This window comes from Pinus tabuliformis, chromosome 9 (assembly GCF_031772625.1).
Source record: "Pinus tabuliformis cultivar Carrire ecotype Pingquan chromosome 9, CPIR1, whole genome shotgun sequence".
Lineage (NCBI taxonomy): Eukaryota > Viridiplantae > Streptophyta > Pinopsida > Pinales > Pinaceae > Pinus > Pinus tabuliformis.
This window is the reverse complement of record NC_142307.1, coordinates 1,888,042,964-1,888,050,225: the sequence shown is the minus strand read 5'-3', so window position 1 is coordinate 1,888,050,225 and position 7,262 is coordinate 1,888,042,964. Positions and strand designations below refer to the sequence as shown.

The window sequence follows — 7,262 nt, the reverse complement described above, 5'->3', positions numbered from 1 at the left end:
AGTTGTTGAGCATATTGTTGTTGTAGTACACTACGAACAACGCTTAGGGAGATTACTCAAACATACATAGGGTAGTTGGGTAGTAAAATTAAGGGCATGGTTAGTGCTCCTTAGCACTCTAAAAGAATGGTTTGAGTATTATTGTTGGACCCATGGCATATATCATAATATGTAGCACCTAAAGTACCTTATTTCCATAGTTCCCTCACTTACTGGTGATTGGCAATCACATTTTGCAGTATCTAGCAGTTAGGGTTTTTTTTGTGGCAATATTGATGAGTTGAGACTATCAAATTCCTACATAATTTACAATGTCGAGATTTTGAGATTTTGACCAGTGAAATATTGATCATCTTGGAGTAATATTCCTATCCGATAAAGAGAATAAAAATAAAATATGTCTAGTGGTTTCAAAATTCTTCTTGCAAGAGACTTATCCCATAGGGCTTAGGAAAACAAGCTGATCACAATGATACCATTAGCTAGTAAGCATCCATTTTCCTACAGTCCAATTTTTTTCTGAGGTGCTTTCAAATTACATAGATTAAATGAATCCTTGTCTCGCACCCATAGAAACCATACTAATTTTAAGTAAACCAAAATTTTAACCGAGGAAATCTTATGGTAACTACGAGGGCTCCAGCTATGGAAAGCCTCCATAAAAAAGTGGAAGACCTCATAGCAAGCATCGCCACCAACATCGAAGAAGTAGTTGCAAAGGCCATGGACCCCATACTACCATACATAAAGGATAAAGGCCCTATGGGTGCGGGGAACCATGTCAATGGAAACGTAGAAGGAGAATATAACGACAATCGATATGAGGGGTATCTTCATTTCCATGAGGGTCACCAATATTGTAGCAATAAGATAGCCAAAATTTACATGCACAAATTTGACGGTTCTAACTTGGTAGTGTGGATGGCCCAAATGGAACAAAATCTTCAACCCTACAGTATATGGGATGTTGAAACCAAACTACATGTGGGAGCTATTTATTTGGAAGAATAATGTTAGCAGTGGTGGTAATGGTTTCAGGAATGCTATGCGCGTAAACCATCTTGGAATATGTTCTATAAAGACATTTGTGCCCATTTTGACAGCGACTCTCACTTTCTAGGTTGCCTCACAAAGCTCAAACATAATGGTACAGTCCAAGACTACATCATGACATTTGACAACTAGTCATCCCTACCAAAGGCCTAGGGGATGCCTTATATATGGAATGTTTCATTAGTGGCCTCAAGGAAGTCATCTAGGAACATGTTAGAATGCATCAACCAGCTACTTCATCAAAATCTTGTTACAAATATTTGGATGCAAAAACTACGATTAATTCCCAATTTGGCCATCCTTCATTCACATCAAAGGCAAGTTCCACCCATGTTAATGGCCCAAACCAAACCCTTAAGGTAAAAAAGGTGTCACCAACGAAAATGGCTGAAAGGAGAAGAGAAGGACCGTGTTACTATTGTGATGAAAAATATTCCCTAGGCCATAAATGCAAGGAATGAAAGTTATTTCAGATTGACATGACTGAAAACAACCTAGATGATGAGGCCTAGTCTGCCGAACTGTTTGAGGAGGATGTATTGGAACCCCAAGATACTATAACAAATACTACAACAACACTCGATGAACCAATTATATCCCTCCATGCATTAGCAGGTATTTCTTTTGCACAAATTCTTAAAATTAGAAGCTTTATTAAGCATCGACTAGTGGTGGTAGTGATTGAGAGTGGCATCGATCATAATTTGTCCATAAATGGGTTGTTGAGGCCATGGATTGTTTTGTGCAAGCAGTGTCCAATTTTCACTTCCTTATAGACAATGAAGGGACCATGAAATGTGAAGGACATTGTGAGAACATAAACCTCCACATTGGGGACTATCACCTTAAAACACACATGTTTTCCATTAAAATAGGAGGTTGTGACATTGTCCATGGATCTAAATGGCTTCAAACACTAGGCCCCATTACCATGGAATTCTAAGAGCTATAAATGAGCTTCAAACATAATGGACACACTCATGCACTCTGTGGGATCCAAGAAGCTGCTCCTACTATCATTAGCTCACATAGGATGGAGAAGCTTTTAAAAAAGGGACACAATGGGGCAGTTTATCAATTCAATGCAATCTAGGGCACTAAACCAAGCCCTTCCAACATTCATCCAGATCTACAAATGGTGTTGAGTCAACATCAATGGATGTTGAAAAACCCAAGGAACTACCTCCTCCTTGAGGTGAGCATGATCATAAAATCCGTTTGATTCTGAGTATCCATCCACCAAATGTATGCCCCTATAGGTATTAATTTGAGAAAAATAATGAGATTGAAAAATATTATTAAGGATCTACTAAAAGCATGCGTGATTCGTCCTAGCACAAACCCTTATTCATTCCTAGTGGTCATGGTATTAAAGAAAGATGGGAGTGGCATATGTGTCCTGACTTTAGGGCCCACAACACACTCACCATCAAGGATACGTTTCCTATTCTAGTAGTCGATGATCTCCTTGATGAACTGCATGATTCTCAATTATTTACAAAGTTGGATCCTCATTTGAGATATCACTAAATCAGAATGGAAGTACCAGAAATTCCCAAGATAGCTTTCAAAACCCATTAAGGTCACTATGAATTTTTTGTTATTCCCTTTGGTCTTTGTAATGCCCCATCCACCTTTCAAAGTCTCATGAATCACCTTCTCAAGCCATATCTCAAAGAGTTTGTCCTATTCATTTTTGGTGATATACTCATCTACAACAAAACATGGGAAACACATATTCAACATGTTGACCAAGTGTTACAACGTTTGAAGGATAATAAATTATTGATCAATTTTTTCAAGTGTTTTTTTGAAATGGAGGAGCTAGAGTACTTGGGACACATTGTTCTCCATGAAGGAGTATGGGTGGATCCAAAAAAATTGAAGAATGCAAGATTAGCCACAAGTTTGGAACTTGAAAATTGAGCGGGGATTTTGGGGTCTCACACGATATTATCACAAATTGTTTTGAAAATTATGGACGAATTTCCAGACCCCTGATGAATGTTCTCAAGAAAAATGCATTCCCCTAAATTGAAGCAACACAACAGGCCCTCTTGGATCTCAAACAAGCCAATTGTTCCATGTCAGTTTGGGCCCTCCCAGATTTTACAAAACCCTTTGTGATTGAATGTCATGCCTCAAGGAATAGTGTTGGAGCAATCTTAAAGCAAGAAGGTAAACCAATCACCTTCACAAGAAAACAATTAAGTGGGAATAATTTGGATTAAGTTACTTATGATAAAGAAATGTTTGTGATCCTACATGCAATAAACACTTGGAAACTATAATTTCTTGGACAATATTTCATGATCATAACTCACCATCATAGTCTGAAGTATTTTTTGGAGCATCACTTGTCCTCTCCGCAACAAAATAAATGGCTTACCAAAATTCTGAGCTTTGAATATGAGATAGTCTATAAGAAGGGTCGAGACAAAGTTGTGGTCGATGCATCGTCTTGAAAATTTGAGGAGGATGGAACCCTCTTATCCTTATCCTTTCCCATACCATCTTATATTGAGGAGGAACACAAATAATATTTTCCCCATCCATCTACTTCTACACTAATCCAAAGTTTACAAGTAGATCCTAACCCCCTAGTGGGTTACACTTGGAAGGATGATATTATTTGATATAAGGATCATGTGGTCCTCTCCCCTAACTCAACTTTAAAACCATGTATCCTAGTATAGCTGCACTCCCCACCAATCACAAGACATTCGGGCTTTCAGAAGACTTATGCTCGAGCATGCTGCTCCTTTTTTGCGAAGGGATGAAACATGACATTGTTACATTTGTAGCTAAATGTGATGTTTTCTAGTTCCAAAGAGGGGGAACAATGAAGACATCAAAAACCTTACAACCCTTTCCACCACCTTATTCTATATGGATAGATGTGTCAATAAATTTCATTACAAGTATCCCTAAATCAGGCATCAAGTCAGTCATAATGGTGGTAGTGGTTCAACTCTCCAAATATACCCATTTTTGTGCCTTATCGCACACGTTCACTCCAACGTTTTTGGCTCAAGTCTTCATGGACAAAATTTTCAAAGTACATGGAATGCCTACTTCTATTGTGCCTAATTATGGTGCCAGCTTCACTGGTGATTTTTGGCAGGAGATGTTCAAGCTACATGGCACACAAATTTGAATGTGTATAACATATCACCCCCAAATGAATGGTCAAACGAAAGTGGTAAACAAATGTTTCGATACCTATCGGCAATGCTTTTCTTTAGATAAACAACATCAGTGGGTGCAATGTTTACCTTTAGTATAGTGGTGATAAGATGATAATTATCATGGAGAAAACAAGATGAAACCAGATGAGGTGGTGTATATCCAACTAACACCTTCACAAACTTCTTATCTTTTGAGGATATTGAAAAGTGAATGAAGTTGATAATCTGCTTCAGAACTGAGCTACCACTCTCACTCTTCTGAATGATAATCTCCCTTAAGTGCAAAATCGGATGAAGTAACACGCTAATCAGGATTCAAAAATTATCTCCAAAATATTGTGGGACTTATCATGTGATTCAATGTATTCGCTTCGTGACCTATAAACTGGCCCTGCCGACCACTTCAAAAATCCACCATGTCTTCCATGTCTCTTTCCTCAAGAAAGTTTTAGGGCACAATTGCAATTTACATAGCATACTACATGAATTGGATGAAGAATTTTTTATTTGGCTCCAACCAGAATAGGTCTTGGATTCATAGGAATAACTCCTTCATGGATGCACTATCAAGGAATTCCTCATCAAATGGAAATACACCTAACAAGAAGATGCGACATGGGAACCTACAACTATTCTCCAAACATTTCCACAGCTCCAACCTTGAAGACAAGGCTATTTTTGAAGGGGTAGTGCATATTAAGGTCCTACCCTAACCCCTTTATTAATGCAATAAGCTTAAGAGGCCCTGTAAGAGTCATGATTAGTTAATTTAATAAATAAAGCCCGTAAGCATTGTATGTGCTTGACAACCATTCTAAAAAATGATACATAGCTAATAAATAAAGTGGTTAACCCACATTATGCAAGGAAGCAAGAGTAGTTAGTTTTTTAAGTCTCAAGAAACTACATATTTTTGAAGATAGTAAGGGAAGTCTTGTCTTGTATTTTGTAATCGAATTGTGCCCTATTAGAGGTTTTCCCCTCGAAGAGGCAAGTGAACAATATTGTTACAGACCTAATAAAATATTTCCATTGTTATCATGTCATTGTGTATTTTATGTGGTATCTCTATCATATTTCCTAGTTGTGATAATTTTTGTAGGTCAAGAACAGTACATAAATTCCAATGAAATCACCTCCCATTTCCATTCTAATATAGGCAAGGGATTTAGTCAACCTGGTGGTTTCTGATGCTCCACTTTCACCTACTGACATTCTTGGCATTTTTCCAAGCATTTAGCTACCTCCTCTTTCATACGAAGCCAAAAAAAATCTTGTTTAAGAGTGGTGATCATTTTTTGATAACCAAAGTGAGATGAGAAGGGTTCATAGAAACTTTTAGGGGCGAATGTTCGCCCTTTGGCAAAATTAAGGGGTTTTAAATTTTTAGTGGGCGAATATTTTGTATCATAGTACATTTTTACAAATCACCTCAAATAGCCCACCTTATTTTAAGGGAGAGGGTAAAAAAGGTAAATTTAGACCTTGAAATTAGGAGTTACAACCTTCCATTCACCCATTTTCAATAATAGGTTTTATTTAAGTGAATCCATTCGCCCATTTTCAAGAATAGGTTTTATTTAAGTGAATCCTATGGGCCAAAGGCCCAAATACCATATTTATAAAAGAGGTATGGTAAATTAATAAAAAATATAGATAAATGAGAGGTATGGTAAATAAATAAAACATTTTTTATATTTACTCCATAAGTCACCTTATATACATGCAAGGGTGTAAACAAATAAAAATATAAGTAAAGTGGAGGTATGGTAAATAAATAAAAATCTTTTTATACTTACTCAAATGGTATGGTAAATAAATAAAAATATAAATAAACTAGACGCATGGTAAGTAAATAAAACCTCTTTTTATATTTAGTCCATAACCCTCGTTCTATTTATGAAGGGTCAAGAAAGAGGTTTTATTTAAGTGAATCCTATGGGCCAAATACCATATTTGTAAAAGAGGTATGGTAAATTAATAAAAATATAAATAAATGAGAGGTATGGTAAACAAATAAAACATTTTTTTATATTTAATCCATAAGTCACCTTATATTTAGGAACACTCAAAAAATGTGTTACATTTAGGTGAAACCTATGGGAAAAATACTATGGGACAAATACCATGGACTAGATTGTTATTAATACCATGCAAAAGAACATTATTAACCCTAATATTAGTATTAATAAAAATAAAAGTGGCACATGGTATTGACCCATGGTATTCACCAAAATGGCACATGGTATTGACCCATGGTATTCACCTGCAATGTAGCCTATTTAAATGGGGGAATTAAACCAGCATAGATCCATCTTTACTCTGGATCTACTAACCCCTGAGAGGTATCAAATATCATTATATGCAAACTAGCATAGAGTGAAAAAATATTTGATCCGATCAAGAGTAAAAATGGATGTTGTAATTTAACGTATGTTAAACATTTTAGCTTGGTTAAAATAAAAATCAACTATTAATTTTATTAATTTTTATAAATTACTAATAGTAATTTTTAAGCTCCAGGTTTATGATAACCCATGGTATTGACCCATGGTAATACCATGGTATTCATGTGAGCATAGACTATTTAAAGGGGAAATTCTATCATCTTAGATCCATCTTAATTCTGTGTCTACCAAGTGCTTAGAGGGATAAACAGATTTCATCCCCCTAAGAGTGGTAGATGTGGAGTTAAGATGGATATAGGTTGGTTTTTATGATAATGAAGATATTAAATAGACTTAGGAAATTATATTGTAAAAACATCTTAAGGTGAATGGTTAAAGCATAGACATTGGACAAGTATATTTGTATACTTCTGTTTTAAATTGAAACAAATCTAGGGCTAAAAGGAATGGATTGATTGCACTATTCATCCTTCTATAACTTTCCAACATATGCTAGAGTAAACAGATTGTAATTTGGGTAATTTTTCTAATTGCAAACAGGAACATACTTGTGTATTGGCAGGGTGGTTACGAGGTCCCTAGAAGTGATGAATTTGAATTTTTCTTGGTTTTA

At 35.9% G+C, this 7,262-nt stretch overlaps 1 pseudogene; it reads left to right on the top strand.

Moving 5' to 3' along the window:
- The first annotated feature begins 645 nt into the window (after window positions 1-645).
- The window catches only part of LOC149156468 (vacuolar iron transporter homolog 2 pseudogene), a 28,459-nt pseudogene continuing 21,842 nt past the window's right edge, over window positions 646-7,262 (top strand).